This window comes from Adiantum capillus-veneris, chromosome 29 (assembly GCF_014529385.1).
Source record: "Adiantum capillus-veneris isolate H3 chromosome 29, ASM1452938v2, whole genome shotgun sequence".
Classification (NCBI taxonomy): domain Eukaryota; kingdom Viridiplantae; phylum Streptophyta; class Polypodiopsida; order Polypodiales; family Pteridaceae; genus Adiantum; species Adiantum capillus-veneris.
Window position 1 is genome coordinate 90395582 of NC_140959.1, and position 16215 is coordinate 90411796.

At 38.7% G+C, this 16215-nt stretch overlaps 1 protein-coding gene across 2 annotated transcripts in view; it reads right to left on the minus strand.

Moving 5' to 3' along the window:
- The window catches only part of LOC147419568 (agamous-like MADS-box protein AGL11), a 101399-nt gene that overhangs the window by 73182 nt on the left and 12002 nt on the right, over nt 1-16215 (minus strand). The window lies entirely within an intron of this gene.

The window sequence follows — 16215 nt, forward strand, 5'->3', positions numbered from 1 at the left end:
CAATGGTATTATCTTCAGGTAAGGATCCAACACCTTACTATGGTAACTCATATCCTCATGGTTGTACTCATCAAGCTCAAGCTCACTCCACGAAGATTACAAATTATTCAAGTGACGTATTGCAAAAAAAGTTCGTCTTTATCCTCTAGGCACTTCTAGCTCTTGCACACATGCACTAGCATTATTTGTACATACTCCTACACAAGCTACTACCACTAAATGGCATTATCGCTTCGTACACGCATCTAGTCATATCTTACAAAAACTCAAAAACTGTAAGCTTGTTATAAATCTTCCATCCGAGCTCTCTCCTCTCAGTTCCTGTGAAGCTCGTGCATTAGCTAAGCTCGTCAGCAATCATTTCTTGATCGTAGTCACACACAAGCCGCATTAACTTTAGAAATCATTCACTCAGATATTTATGGCCCCATGCCCACCAACTCTCTCACTAGAAACAAGTAGTTTCTCACCTTGACTATTCTCTCTACATATGCATCTATTTTTTTGTGCACAAATCATCTATCATCGCCATGTTCAAACAATACAAGCAAGAAGTGGAAAATCAACATGATTGTCAGATTTAGAAACTATACAGTGACAATGGGCGAGAGTACACTCCTCGTGTTCCAACTTTTGTATATCACAAGTTTACTATTCATGACTATCCACAATAGAATGGTGTTGCAGAACGCAAGAATCCCACACTTATGAATATTGCACGTACCATGCTCCAAGTTGCACACCTCTCAACTGCATATTGAGAGGAAGTTGTCGCCATTGTTTGCTACCTCCAGAATTGGCTCGTCACCACCGCCAACTGAGTCACCACACTCTACACAGTATGGTTCGGCTACCCACCTGATATTTCATATTTTTGCATTTTTGGTTCTCCAACTTATGCCTTGGATACCCAACCATCATCAAAGCTTGTGCCACATACTATCAAAAGCATCTTCATCCACGATGGTGATCCCTTTGACATGAAAGCATGTCAACTCTACCAACCCTCTGCTCGCCGCTTCATACATAGTCGCTCCGCCGTCTTTCATGAGGAGGAGTTTCTACAACCGCCACCTTCCTCGCTTCCCTCTACATTCATGGCCCCTTGTCTTGAGCTGCCTCCCATGTTATTGCATATGCACCTCCGACCACCTTGATGCTTCATCACTTAGCTCTCTCCACGCGCAAGAGTCATTGCTTGTTGCTTGCGCACCTGCTACCCCTCCCTCGCACATTACATTTCACCCACATCTGATGCAGCTCATGCAGTTTCAACTGCCAGTTATAGGAGCCTCGCCATCCTCCCCTTCCTCCTATCAGTCCCTAGCTCATCTCACGACAATAATTTTCCACCAATTGATGTGGAAAAACGAGCTTTAGTAATAAAGAAAATAAACCTTGCTGATTATATAAAATCAGCCGGCGTGGCGAATCAGTCCCCATTTGAGGATGCTACCTATTCACCTATAAGTCTCCACTCTGAAAACACGCACAATTCGCAATTAGGACTTGCACACTGCAAACACACCCACTTCACACGGCGTCTTTCTGCTCGGAGAGTAATTTATGCTCAGCAAGTTCACCTCACAGACACATTTACCTGCAGCACACCCGCTTGCACCTTGCATAAGACCTATAAATCCTGCACCCATTTTTCCACTAACATCTTCACCCACCATGGTATACACACGGTTTACTACTTGCAAAGGCTCTAGCCTCAATAATCCCACCATGGTATACACACGGTGTACTGCCTGCAAAGGCTCTAGCCTCTAATGTGTCCTCCCCTACTAATACCGGCATCAGTACTCGACACATGCACGCTATATTCGAGATATCTATGTTGCCTCTTGTTTTGCCGCTATCATTGATGAACAGCAAGTAGCTCACTGTTTGCCCCCAGACCCAGTCGAAGAAAAGCATCATATCCCACTTCATGAAGCGTTGGCCTCTCTCAAAGCCCCTTTCTGGGAACAAGCCATCTAGGAGGAGTTGAGGACACAAGAGGCAACAAAAACTTGGAACATAATGTCCTTGCCGCAACACCAGAACATTGTCAGCTCTGCAGGTGGCTTTTGCAAAAGAAATATGGCCCAAATGGATCATTCGAGCACTACAAAGGTCGCTTGGTTGCTTGTGGATTCACTTAGTGCCCCAACGTTGATTACTTCAACACATACTCACTCGTCCTTGATATGGCATCCTTTTGCATCCTTGTTGATATTGCCGCAAAATTTTATCGCCCATTGCACCACATAGATATAAAAAAAAAGCTTTTCTACATGGTTTTGTGTATGAGGGCATATATATACATTACGCTCCTCCTACGCACACCCAGATTATCCACACCACTATATTGTTTGTAGTCTAAAGCAGCCTATCTACGATCTAAAGCAATCTGCTCGCCAATGGTATAGTCGCATGCATGAGTATCTACATGGCAATGTCTGGGAGCGTTTAGCCGTAGATTATAATATCTATATAAGGCGGACTACTCATGGTCTTGCTATTTTAGGGCTCTTTGTTGATAGCACCCCCCTTCGAGCCAGTAATGAGCACATACTTTTTCTTACCACTCGGATTCTTGGCCAAGAATTTCCTCTCTTAAAAAGGTCCTATGGCCTACTTTCTTGGTATCGAAGTCATTAAAGAACCACATCCAGGCTTTACCAATGAAAATATATGTCTGAGATTCTTGCTAAGTATAGCTCTATTGCTCATATATATAGAGCAAAAACCACTCCCTTACCCAACCAATGCTTTTATGTAGCTCTTGAATATCATGCTTACACTACTAAAATAAAAATATGTTTGCCGCACTTCTCGTATGTACGTTTTTGTGGTCAAATCCGCTATTTTATCTCTTGCACCCACTTTGATTTATGTTATGTTGGTCATATCTCATCTCGTGTACTCACAATGCCGCGTTGTACTCAGAACAAGGCTGCTTACTGCACTCTTCGCTATTTGTATGGCACACAACACTATTGCTTGATATATCATGAGCCATATACCCTACTTCAAATCTCTCGTTATACTGATGCTACTTGGACAAGCCAAGACCATACAGCTTGTCTACTGTTGGATATGTGTTATGACATCAGGTGGACCAATCTCCTCGTAAACAAAGACATAGAATAGTGTGGCTCTCTCCTCTACAAAATCCAAATATGTTGCAACTGGATTGAATTCATGGGAAGCTTTTTGGATCTCCGAGCTTCTCTATGAGTTTCAACTTCCATACACCATTTATACGACACCCATTCACCTCTATTGCAACAAAAAATCCGCCATCACACTCTCCAAAATCCAGAGCTTCTCCCCAAAGATCAAACATGTTCGGATCAGGTAGCATGTTTTGAAGGAACTTTTAGCACACGGCTTCATATCCTTGGAGTATGTACCTACAAGACGTAACTAAGCTGATTTTCAGACCAAATCTGTGCCAAGACCTAAGCAACATTGGCTTGTCTCTGGTTATTAACTTAGCTTGTTGAAGGGGGGATACATGGAAGAAGTCACAATCTAATCCACCCTTAAAGGAGGATGTTGCGTTGTAATGGTGGATTAGATTCACCTACTTAATCTTTACTTTCTAGATCTAGATTCACCTACCCTTGATCAATGGAATCTACTTTTCCTTGATTGTAGTCACTTCACAAGTAATCCCAATCACACCTACCATAGCTAACACCTCTTGTAGGATTGTATATAAACACATTGTATCTTATCATTTGATCATTAGTAGTAAAATCAATCTTAGTGTGGTTTCTCTTCTATTTTTCATGTCATTTATGTTAGGTATCCACTTAGGTTTCCAAGCCCATGGAACATCGCTTCCAGCATGCAGATAAACCTTTAGTTAACTTTTGAGTTTGCGTGGCAAGTATTGCCATATATTGTAAGGTTTGTTGTTTTACAATCAATCAATTAAAAATAGCGTGTAGTTATTTTCTTGCTACAGTACCGAGTCTCTTTTTCTCGTTCTCTGCATAACCAGCTCCTCGCCATGTTTGCAAGGCAATATCCTCCCTAGGCTACTACTTCATCAACACTTGGTATAAGAGCCTCGAGGGCTTGTGCTTGAGAAGCTTCACGGGACCGGTCACTTGCAAAGGGAGACACGACCATGTCGACCTGCTTCAATCCGTTCATAGCCAACATCAAAAGCTTCGACATGGACTGAAGGACAACCTTCGACACTGTAGGACCCTCCAACTCGGTCTCTACAAGCTATGCAGAAGCACACGTCATAAGCATAGTCGGCAGAAAGAGCCAGAGCTCGATATATGTGGTTTTTTGGGTTTTCTTTTTCACCCTATAATAATGTGGCCACCCCTTTAAGTTTTCAAGTAAGAATTCTCACCCTCGGGTACCCTTGACCCCGAGTTTGGTGCTCGTCGATGCTCATAATCGATTAGCAAATCCAAGATCAACAAATTGTGAAACTTCCATATTTGCAACATATCAGCAAGGGTGTGGCGACATCAAAGATACCTTTTAATGATTCGGTTGCTGCAGATTGGCTATAGAATTAAATTCAATTGTTGCCGACTCTGCAAACCGGTGCTGAAGGTTTGGTGATTTTCAAAGTCTTCTCAACTATCGTACCAATCAAAGGCTTATAGTGGCTATTAGAATTTGGGTTTCTACTTTTAACAGCAAGTCAAAATTCTGTTAATCAAGGTCGACGGTCATTACTTGCTTTTGCAAGCATAGCAAAAGGACCAAGCTATCATTGGCATATCGAATATGGCATCAAAGGTGGATAAATTCAACGGATCTGGCTTTCACACCTAGCAAATTAAAGTAAAGAGATATTTCATACGCAAGAATTTGTGGAGCGTCGTCAAGCCGCTATCAACTGACGAAGCTGGCACATCGACTACACTTACCAAAGCATTATCTGTCAAGCATTAACGCAAGGACGAGCAAACATTAGGTATTATTCTGACATCTCTCAAAGATGATTTTATTCATTATCTGGATGACATGCAATCTACCAACACTGCCTAGATACAACTAGAGAAGGTTTTTGGTGCTAAAGCTAAGTATTCAATGATGAGTCTAGAGATGGAGTTGTACTCTCTTACTATAAGTGATAATGAAAATATTACATCTTTGTTAACCGATTGAAGAGTATTAAAACTCAACTTGTTTATGTTCAAGCTCCAGTACCAGAAGAAGATCTCATAGGCGTTTTGTTAAAAAGTTTGCCTGACAAAATTCAAATTTCATCAGATTGTTATTGTTTTAAAGGAGAAAGATCCGCCGCCCTCCTTGGATGATATCATCAATTCATTGCAAGAAGAAGAACGAAACATACCAAGTACCAGTTCTACTATTTTTTCCAATGCATATACAGTCTCCAATGTAGTATCCCCCATCAATTCTTCTGATACTTCCAATGCCTATGAAGTCACTAATTGTGCTTCTATCTCAGCTTCATCTTGACCATCCATTGGTCGAGATCTTGTGCCATTCGTGGACGCAACAATCATCAAGCAAAAGACTGTTTCAAGAAGAATCCTTGTGTTCACTGTGGTAAAAGAAATCATCCGTCAAATAGATGCTTTCAAAAGGGTAAAAATCAAATTCATATGATTGAGGGAGACACAAAACCTACAATATATTCTGTTGACAATGAAGTTCTTTAGTTCAACTCTTTTCATGTTTTTAGTCAAAATAAATTGTGCGGCACTGCCACACGAGTGGGAGACCTCTCAAATTGTCAGCTTTTGTTCAACTCCTATTTTGTTACCGCTTCTCATGAGGTTAATGGGTACACCTTAAAACCAAGGTTTGACAGTGAATCAAAAACTCCACTCATTGGCAGCTAATTTTTGACCTACACCCTATCTGTTCAAGGGATGGTTGTACTATCGTGGAACCAAGTTATGGATACACCAAAAATCCTTGGTTGTGAGAGAACCTAAAACTCACGATCAACGAGTACACCCAAAAACTCGAGGTATCATGAGAGTGGCCTGTCTAGTTCGAGCTTGAGGGGAGGATTGTTAGGTTTCCATTTAGGTTTTTAAGCCCGTGGAACACCGCTTACAGCATGCAAATAAACCTTTAATTAACTTTTGAGTTTGCATGGTAAGTATTGTCATATTTGTTGTTTTACAATCAATCAATTAAGAGAATCGTGTAGTTATTTTTATGAGGGCATACCAAGTCTCTCTCTCTCTCTCTCTCTCTCTCTCTCTCTCTCTCTCTCTCTCTCTCTCTCCATAACCAGCTCCTCGCCATGTATGCAAGACAACATCCTCCCTAGGCTACTGCTTCATCGACAATTTAAGCTTGTCTCTATTCAATTCTCTCTTTTAGTTAAGGTTAAGTTGATTAGTTTCCACATGTGGATCCTTGAGTAGACTGGTGCCCTGAAATCCAAGCATCAAGAGTATTAAAGTGTTTTGTATCGTATCCGAGCAGTGCCTTTTCAACTTAGAGATAATTGTTGTTGAGCATGTAGTTTCTACTCTGTTTCATTGAGATTATTACCCAACAACCCTCGAAAGTCTACATGCTAGACAACCAAGACCAAAGTTCTATCCTCGCATTAGAGTGATTCTCATCATAAACATTAATGGTCCCAAAGGAGAGAGGAAACCGAGAAGACAGCATAGCTACCTCATGGGTGGTCTAAGAGCCATTTGGATTGAAAGGCAAATTTGATACAAGTCATCATACCGGAATATTTTTCTTGTTGTCCATCATAAAAGCATTGATAACCCCTATAGTGGACGTTATAAGATCCTCTATTATGTAATGTGTGTTCTTTAATTAGACAAATAACAAAATTTGAAAATAGCATCCATTTATTAAAATTGTATAGCCTAGTAGGGTTATACAAACCCTTTATAATAAAACACACTAGCTTTTTTGAGAGGTATTTTGGACTATCTGAGTTTAATATTCACTATCAAAATCATTCATATTTATTTTCAATTGAATATCTTGTGGTTAGGATACCCCTTCTTAGCCGATGTCTATTTCACCCACTGTTGCACAAGTTTGTGACGTGGTATGCCCAACTTGAGGGACTCATCAAGAGGACAAGGAACTAGAAGATATGAACCCAAAATATATTGCCAAGAGACGTAAGGGGTTGAGATTTAAAAACCTAACCCATACTGACTAAAAGAGCACCATCCAAAGGAGCCCAAAACCCTAAAAAGATAGAGCACAACGGCTAGGACATATTTTCATAAATTGCATTGACATGTTGATGTGGGAAACTATATAGATTTTTGCAAATTATGCTAACTGCATTTGGTAGGTTTTGGTACATTCTTTCGAGTGAAACTGCTTTTGGTGCTGAATGCTTTCGGAAGAGATCTTTTGGGCATCCCTTAAACTGTTTATAAGTGCACGAATGCCCATTCTTCTAAGAAGATTTGGATGTAAAATCTTCAGAGGGATGGAGCCCAAGGGAGTTGTAATTTTGTAAAGAAATAATAATTAAATACTAGAAGTGGCGTGAATCTTTGGGACAATCCATCTAGGCACAGAACTCTGTCGTTCCGTGTCTTCTCTTTCTTTCTCTATTCAAGTTTAGCTACTTGTAGATTTTCTTGGTGTGTGCTAATGATTTCTCGCTTGGAGTATCCAAGCCTATAATAGTGATATCAAAGATCAAAACAATTCTTCTTCTATGGAAGATCCAATCCTTTCTATGGCACGCACACGATATACCTTCCACGATTAGTTTGTGGGAAGATAAAGAAGAGATGAATCGTGTGGGAATAGAAGGAACCAATTGAAAAATGTTTCGACAAATTGAGAGATTTTGGCAATTTTTATATGGGAAATCTCCAAAGTAGAGTACAAACATCAATCAGAGTTTGATACATATGAGTTGATCAAGTACTCAAAGGACCTAAAATACATGAATTGACGAGATTCACTTTAGATGACAAGAGGCTATCAATTCTCCTCTCATGTTGATAATAAAGCAAAAAGACGGGCCGAATACAGAAAAGTAGATACTATACTTATAGAAAGATTTTAACAAATCTCTTGAAAAGAAGACATATCAATTGATAAAAACATTAAAGCACTCTTGGAAGAAGAGAAAATCAACAGATTTCCTCCATTATTTGTGCCAAAAGTTGACTTTAAGGTGTTAAAGCAGATCCAAAAAGCGTGTTCATTTCGAGAATCACAAAACAAATCTTCATCTTCAAAGAGTTCTAACATTTTGTTGTCCTCTAGTTCAAGTGAGGATGAGAACAAGCGGAAGAAGCGGAGAAAAATCAAGAAAAGCAAATCTAAGAAAAAGTCTAGAAAGCATAGAAAACAATCTAGCAATTCAAAGGAGATCTTGTTCTCTGCTGAGAGTTCAAACAGTGAGAAAAAAAAGACCAAGGAGCTCAAGGATGGGGTCAAGTAATCAAGATTGACATATTTTTAGGCTATCAAGACATCTATCAAGCCCTTGAGGTCATACAATTTGAAATCGCCTTTTTGCAAGGTTGTTTCTCAAAACGCTCCATCGTAAAAAGGGTTAGACTGAATGAAGTCAATAATTTCTCCTTGAGATTTTAAAAATGTTGATAGCCTTATAGTATTTTGAGGAATGAACTCATGAAAATATATATATTGAATTGAAAATTTCTTAGATTGAACATGCTCTTTCATATGTGTATTGTTAGAGTTATATAATGAAAAGATAAAATATCTGTAGGATTTTTTCTAATGAATGATTTGAGCTTAAGTGTATCTCAACCTCTCTTAGAGATAAATGAGTTCTGGATGTGATGGCCAAAGGAATGTGAAATGACTACTGATTTTAGTGGATCAAGATTTCTATCTAGATGAGATGTTTGAATACTATTGTGAGTGGATCGAGAGTTTGGGAAGGACGAGATGGCTCGCTAGGGATCTAAGTGCATCAAAAGTTTCAGAGAAGATGAGTTGGCTAGATTGAATGATTAAAACACAATTTTTAATGTGAGTTAAGTATGTGATTTTATAAAATACATGCTCTATGAATCTACGGTCTTGTGAAGATGATCATGGGCATGGTTTGCTTGAATTGAGAAAAGAAAGGATATAAATCTTATAGTAACTAGATTTAGTAGATTGAGACATCCATAAAAAGATCAGTGTGGTTTAGATATGATTCCTAAATATGTTAGAATGATCAATACAAGAGATCACCTAAATTTCGACGTTAAATTATCGACATCAATGGTGAGTGTCAATATATATGTAGATAAATATGGAGGGATACTAAATTTAAAACAACACAAATTTAAAATTTGTGATGCCAATTCTGAGGCGCGGGTATATACCAGCACCAATTTCAACGTGCATTTTGATGCATATATCGACATCTATACCGACAGATTCTGCAAAAACAAAATCCGTAAGTTTTCTCTGCGTATTCCGATCATTTTTTTCTCTTCTCTTGATCTCCTCCTCCTCACTTGATGTAGATTTGCTGCCTTAAGGCTTCTCAAACTTGAGAATTCCACTCACAAGCTCCTCCCCATCAACAAGCTAAGCTTCTTTTCAAAATTTGTAGTAGATTTGTTCACTTTTGTGTGTATATGAGTAACATAGTGTATGTGTGTGTTTTTGCAATTTTGGTGACATTTTTTCAAGTGTTTCTTGCTCAAATAGGCCGCATGTGAGTGCTCTATCATTCTCTTTTCTTTCATACACACACACACACAAATTCACATAAACATGCACGTAAATAAATAAAAATGCACACTTGATAATCTAAACACACTATACATGGCGCTCACACATTTTACAATTCAAATAAAGAAAAAATTATAAAATATAAAATTTTTGGTATAAATATATTTTTTATTATTTAAAAATCATCATTAACAAAGAAAGATAATTGATCATTAAAAAAAGAGTTATTTTGATATTATATCATTTTATAATTAGTTTTGTTATTTTTATGTAAATTCATTTAAAATTTCATAAATTACGTTTTTTCTTAAATTGTGACTTGTCGTATTTTTTCAAGAGAGGGAATGTCAAAGGTTTGTGACATGGCATGTTCAACTTGAGGGACTGACCAAGAGGACAAGGAACTAGAAGGTTTGAACTCACAAGAGTTTACCGAGAGAACTAAGGTAATAGTGTTTACAACCCTAACTCCTTTTGACTTAAAGAGCATTGATCAAAGAGCCTAAAATTGTAAAAAGATACGAGTACAAGGACTAGGATAGATTATCGTAGGTTGCATTGACATGTTGACATGTAGACTCTACAAATTTTCATAAATTAGGTTGACTACTTTGGTAGGTTTTGGCGCATGCTTTTGAGTGCAAATGCTTTTGGTGGTGAATGCGATATATTTTAAAACTTTGCTTTTGAACATCCCTTGTACTATTTATAAGTACTCGGCTACAATCTTCTGAGAGCATCTCCATTCAAAGTCTTGAAAGAGTTGGATCCCAAGGAAGTTGTACTTTTGTGAAGCAATAATAATTAAATATTGAAAGAGATGCCAAGCTTTGAGACCAGTGCATCTGGACACAAAACTTGGTCGTTCCATGTCGACTCTCCTTTTCTCTCTCTTTCTATATTCAAGTTCTATTATTTACAAATTTTATTCGTGTGTTGATATTGATTTTGTGGTTGGCGTGTCCAAGCCTATAACAACTACTATCTCTATGGTGGCCAAAGCTTCAAGTGAAGAGACTTCATTCATCAAGACATCATAGTAGTCAAGGGAGCCATATCGAAAAACAAAAAATTTATTCCCAAAGAATTTTTTTATAGAGGCAAATCCTACTTGATCCACAAGTCTCTTTTCCTTTTCTACCTAATACTTGGGATTGGAGAATGAGGAGGGGCTAGTCTTCCAATGTTTAGGGAACAATGGCCTATCATTGGTATGTTGGGATCTCATTGAACCAAGAGCTCTAGCATAATTGAGGGTTTTTGAACAAGATGGTTTGTTGGGATTTATCTCCTAAAACTTCTCTTCTAGGAAAAGGATTTTTAATCGCTGGGTAGGAAAAAAGTTTGATATCATCTCCAAGAAGTATCGAACAATTCTTAGAGAGGTAATTTAGGTGACCCTAGTGCAAACAAGATCCAATAACATTTTCCCAATTTTTATACAACTTTAACTTGCCTACTTTATATAGTTTAATTTGAATAGTTTTAACAAATCTTTTATCAATATGCCATAAAATGCATGCTTTGTTTCTATTAGGAAAGTACATGGTGGATGAGTAGCAGTTTGCCTAGGGACTCGTCTAATTGGGCTATCTATGCGATTTCACGAGGACAAGCAGCACATGCCAACAGGAAAGAACAAATTGAACAGCTTTAAGCACTTCAAATGACAACTGAACAAAAAGATATGCATGACACATGAAACGGGAAATGGCGGAGTTCCACCCCAAGAGAGCACTTGCCCTAAACATTGGTACCTCTTTTGGTATTTCTTTATATTTCTTGAACTCAGTACATCGTCGGTACTCCATCCTTTGCACCTTTACGTAGAAGCATGCCAAAGAATGAGTCCATGCTACATATTGAAAGGACCTTCGCCTACACAAATCAGCTACAAGAAAAGCTTCAAACTCAAAAATGTTTGGCCTCCCAAAAGCAGCTAGTGCAATTTCAAAGAATTTCATAGAGCTTCCCATGTCGTCACCCACTAGCATAAAATGCGGAATTTTGTACACTTGCCACGTCAGTATGTCAAAAAAATTGCACAACGTTTGTACAACTCTCAGACCACTACTTTTTATGCCAAGAAATATTGTGTGTGTGTTGTCCAGCTTTATTTTAATATTTTTAGGTCCCTAGGGCCCCATCGAATAGGATACCATAAGTTGGTGGAAAATCCTCTTTAGAAATAGGCCACTCGGCAAGACTTTGTAAGTTGGTAAAACTTCTTCAATTATTGCTTGTTCTTCTACTGCTACTACTACTTAGGGTTTAGGGCCCTCGACTGGGGATCTACACGTTGGATCCATTCTTCAATGGCTTGACATGTCAACAGGTTGTAACATCCCCCCTTCTTGAAAGAAAGTAATCGTCCGTGATTACAATATATATGTAAAACAACTCAAGCTAGCTTTAAAAATTATGAGGGACAATCTGAGAGATGATCTCTCAGTTTTCTCAATCCAAATTCAAGCTCTTGATATTCTGGGTTGTTGGCTTCCCAAATAAATCTCATCCAATAAAGAGTCTCATTTTATATTAAAGCTCTTGATATTCTGGTGTAGTAAAATTAGTTATCACACCCAGAATGCATTGATCTCCAACATCTTGTTTGTGTCGTTTGGTGGTTTTTCAGCCGACTTCCTAGATATACCGTCTACGTTGTTCCGAGGTTTAAACAATACAAAAATAACATTTTTTACTACTCCATCCGAGAGTAAATCACCAAGCATTGAAACCACTATCAAAACCAAAGTCAAACAATTCAAATCGACACCAAGACAAGTTTAAAACAAATACCATCCATTTCAAACAGGATCATCAAACAAGATCTCAAACAAAATTTTAAACACTGCTAATTCACACTGAAAAATCATTCTCGAAATCAATCAAGCTCAAAAGTCGACAAGACTTCCTTTCTCAAACGTGCATCAAAATTATGGCTAGATTCCTTCGACAAGTCTATAGCCAACCGCAACATCATCCATAAGATCTTGAATAGTCAAAACAAGCCTTGACAAGTAGTGTTCCTGTGGCAATGATGGTAACTCCAAGATATACCAATCACACTAGATGTCCAAGATTATCAGCTCGAGAAGAGAGACATTGAAAAAGTTTCATGAGTCTTCATGCTGGACACAGAGGTATATGGACCACCCTTACTAAAATGAAAGAGAGGTGTTGGTGAAAAGGTATGTATAAAGATGTATCTCCCTTTGTGGAGTCATTTAAAACTTGCTAATTGTGTTCAACTATGCGTCATTTTGATGGATTGTACCCTACTTATCTATGGATCATCTATCGTAAGTGAACAATAGCTCCGGTTACAATGTCATCGGGCTTGTAGCAGATGAAATACATAATGCTTGCATGAGAAGAGTTAACTAACCAGTTTGAAGATCATGCTCTAAGAACAAAAAGTATCAAAGAGATATGTAAGTTTCTCTTCAATGATGTGACTAGCCATTATGATTGTGTTGATAATATAACACCAGGACAAAGGTGAATTGGATATCGACAAAGCCATGAAATTTTTCTCTAGGTTGGACATTAAGCTTGCTCTCACTCTGCTTACAATCTTGAAGAGAATGATAAATCAGAGAATGGACATCGTATTATAAAAGATCTATCTAAAGCTTGCAAAGGTAAAGTAGAGGAAAGTGACATAGGGTATTACCTTATGCTTTATGGACTGATCGTAGAACTCATAGCTCAGCCACCAATTATATGTCTTTTGAGTTGATCAGAAACATGTAATGCCAATTAAGGATATATTTTCCACATGAAATGTATTGCCTTGGAGGAAGTAATAAGTACGTAGTGTAGATCTTGCTTTACACATACAAGAATTAGAAATAAGACCTCAAGATATTGAGATTGCAATTCTCAATTAAAAGATGCAAGGTTAAAGAATAAAGGCATGTTTGACAAAAGATATAGGCTCAAGCCTAAAGCTATTGAGGAATGTGATTGGATGTTGATGTATGATAATAGTCTTAACAATCAAGATTCAACGATAACAAGGCTTTCAATGTCAAGGCCAAGGACCAGATGCCACAAGCCGATCTCAACGCGACTAGGAGGAGCCTATAAGAGCCTACGGTTGGGTGAAGAGTGTTATTTAGATCTCCCCTATGGTCTCATATTGGTATCAAAGCATAGGATTTTTTTAAAAAAAATAGGGACATAAGTCTCTTGTTTTAGCAAAGCTCATGGTGTAGAGAAGGTGGCAGCATAGAAAACCGAAGGAGACGAGCACCACGTATGCAAAGCCTCTTAGCACAAAAGGACAACTCGTCGACCTTCACAGAACTCAGCGTTGTCTAGCTTGTTGGGTTTGTGCTACAGAGGGGAGGGGAGTTTCACATTGTTGCAAAGAGGCTTGACCACCCTAGAAAGAGCTATAAGCTTTTCTTTATCGTTCTCGCTACTGATAACATTGCAAAACCCCATTTTTAGCTCGATTTCTCACTTGAAGACCAAGGTGAGTACCCAATTAGCCAACTAAACTAGGGCAATTCAAAAAAAACAATCTCAAGAAGGGTGCCCACGGGCCTTCCCTCCCAACATGTCTCTTATCCTCGGCTAGGAAGCCGGAGAGCAAATGGATGGAAACAACCTAAGGCAAACTTGTTGTAGCACGAAATTTTTGTAATTTTTGAAGTATGACTTCTCTCAAATTTTTAATAATATTTGGAGACTTTCAAAAATTTCAAATCATACTTTTTAATATTATTGATACGATGAGCATCAACGATATCTAAAATGAGACAACAAATCGATGCTAATAGTCTTTTGCTCCTATCTATGAGTTGACAGGCGTGTGAAAATTCACAAAGTTAGCTTCAATATCAACGTTAACAATTCTCTACGACTTTGCATTATTGAAATTAGCAAGACTAATTACTTTTTATTTCAATGGTTTTGATGTGTTTTAAAGCGGCACTGCTTTCTTTATGATACCTCATTTCTCTTGCTAGAACAACATAAAACCGCCATGGACTCAGACATTGACATGCAACATATCTTTGATTTTTAAAATCCTACACAAGTTCTAGCTGCTAATGTCCCGTGGTTGGCTACTCTCACGGAGGGTACCGGGACAGCACCAAGACCAAATGATAGCTACAAATTACTTGATATCCAAGAGTTTAGAGTTTTGTAAATACGCATGACGTTTTTAGAGTCTAATTTTACAAAATTAAATGGGAATGTCACCAAAATGTCTCATATGCTTATAAATTGCAAGCAACAGTTGACCAAGGACCAAATTAATGACCAGGATCAGATTTCTGCATCTCTCATGCCTAGCAAGACCACACCTGGTCTGTAATGGAATTTGCCTATTCAATTTAAGAGTAGCGGAATTTAATGAGAGTACTTTCAAGAAATTATTTTGTGAGCATAGCGGGTTGACATAATTGAAGATAGCAACATAATCATAGCAATTAGTTAACTTGGCATAGACAATACTTTTGCAAGAGAGAGAATTTAGAGAACATGACAACAGTTGAGGACCAGATTTATGTGGAGCCGGTCCCCCCTCCAATAGGCATTTGTATTATGATTCCTCCCATAAAGAGAGACTTGTTACAATACATTCTTTGTGTTCCTTGTGACCTAGGTGAAGCAATGAAGATGGAAAGCTTCATGCATCACCATCATAGCATAACCTAAACTTGAAGAAATCTTTAACTATACCAAGCCTCAGTCCCAAGACCTCAAACACCTTCGAAGGTGGAGAGAGCTAGCAGGGAATGAGGGTAGGGAAGAGGAAGAAGAAACATTTCATACGAGAAAGAGCTAGTTCCTCACTTATCATAACTCTTGTACTAGCATACATAATAGCATAGTAATGAAGAAGAAATAGATGGCAAGCTCAAGCATTGAAGCATGGCTCTTGGATGGATTTGCACTCCATAGCGAAGAGTGTTGGTGTAGGCTCTCAACCTCTACTTGCTTGGAGAAAGAGAGGGAGCTCTTGCACTTTGCATAGTACACAATGAGAGTGTTTGTGAATGTGTGTGTGGGTGAGTATACCCCCTAAGCACCCCCCTAGCTTTCTTGGGTCGATCCCCCCTTGTAGCTCATGCTTGAAGCTCATTGGACCCCTCCAGGCCTAGCCAATCACAAGCAGGAGCCATTACAAGCAAGAGGGATAGCCTTGGGACAAGTGTCCCCCTTTCCCCTTTGAGAGAGAGGACTTGATAAATGCAAAATCAATTAATTAAATATCCTTTATTATCATTGGACCCCTTGGGTGGCCAACCAATAGGTTTCAGGCACACCATGAGGAGAAACTTGACAAGTGTCCTTGCTGTCTCTTCAAGCTGGGGCTTCCCTTGTGTGTGTGTGTGTGTGTGTTCTCTCTCATCCCCCCCCCCCCTTGTAGGCTCGCCCCCCTCCTTGTAGGGATATTTTTGAATTTGGATGAGCAAGCCCCTTAGTCATCAAGCATGACTAAGCACTTGAAGTAGGGGGTGTTCCCACAAGCATCTCAGGCAAGCTTCTCAAGGCACTTCAAGCACCTTAATCATGCACCAAGTCAAGCACCTCAAG